Raw genomic sequence first — 1,076 nt, 5'->3', positions numbered from 1 at the left:
GAAAACAGATAAAATTGGGGAGAGAAAATTGCCCAAGAAATAATAGAAGCAAATTCCTAGAGTCAAAGAGCAAAATCTCCTCATTGAAAGAGCCTATTGTATTTCAACACAATCAGTGCAAATTGACCCAAATCTTGACGTATGAATGTGAAATTCAAATCTCAAGGATGCTTCTAAAAGCTTCTGAAAATAAAACAAACAAAAACAGAATGTGTACAAGGAAAAAAGAAACATCCTGGGGACTTCCCTGGTGGTCCAGTAGTTAAGACTCTGCACTTCCGATGCAGGGGGCATGGGTTCGATCCCTGGCCAGGGAACTAAGATTCCACGTGCTGCATGATGCGGCTAAAGAAAGAAAGAAAGAAAGAAAGAAAAGGTATTTAAAAAAACTAGTATCAACTTTCTTATCAGTAACCTTGTACTTTGGTAGTTCATCAAGAAATGTCTTCAGGAAATGTTCTGAGAGAAAAAGAATTTTATCCTGAAGTCCTATACCTGGACAAGTCAAATGTAAGGATAGAATTATTTTTATACTTTTAAGAACTGGGGAATATTATCTCCCATCATGTTCTCTCAGAAAGTTGTTTGAGAATGCACTACCATCTAAATAAAGGCATAAGCTAAGAAAGAAAAGTGTTATGGACTGTAGCCCACCAGGCTCCTCTGTCCATGGGATTTCTGTAGGCAAGAATACTGGAGTGGGTTGTCATGCCTTTCTCCAGGAGATCTTCCCAATCCACGGATCGAACCCACATCTCTTACGTCTCCTGCATTGGAGGCAGATGTTTTACCACTAGCACCACCTGGGAAGCCCACTAAGAAAGAAAAACAAATGGGATTCAGGAAATGATGGATTCAGCCCTGGGGAGAAGTTAGTTTATTTAGCAGGTGTGAAGTCTGGCTCAGGAAATTAGGAAGAGGGAGGCTTTTTGAGAAGAAAAGTTTGTAAAACATGATTGAGAATTTATTGATTTTCAGCTCCTTTTCTGATACATTAATAATTTAGTTGAATCCAAGTTTCAATATTGGAGAAGGCAATGGCACCCCACTCCAGTGCTCCTGCCTGGAAAATCCCA

General features: G+C 39.5%; 1 non-coding gene across 1 annotated transcript; it reads left to right on the top strand.

The window, feature by feature from the left end:
* The first annotated feature begins 244 nt into the window (after positions 1-244).
* TRNAG-UCC (transfer RNA glycine (anticodon UCC)) lies at positions 245-317 on the top strand. The gene has a single exon. It is a non-coding gene; the product is annotated as a tRNA-Gly (tRNA).
* Positions 318-1,076: the final 759 nt, after the last annotated feature.

This window comes from Bos taurus, chromosome 3 (assembly GCF_002263795.3).
Source record: "Bos taurus isolate L1 Dominette 01449 registration number 42190680 breed Hereford chromosome 3, ARS-UCD2.0, whole genome shotgun sequence".
NCBI classification, from domain to species: Eukaryota; Metazoa; Chordata; class Mammalia; order Artiodactyla; family Bovidae; genus Bos; species Bos taurus.
Note: the sequence above shows the minus strand (reverse complement) of the source record. Positions and strands in the feature narration are given on the sequence as shown.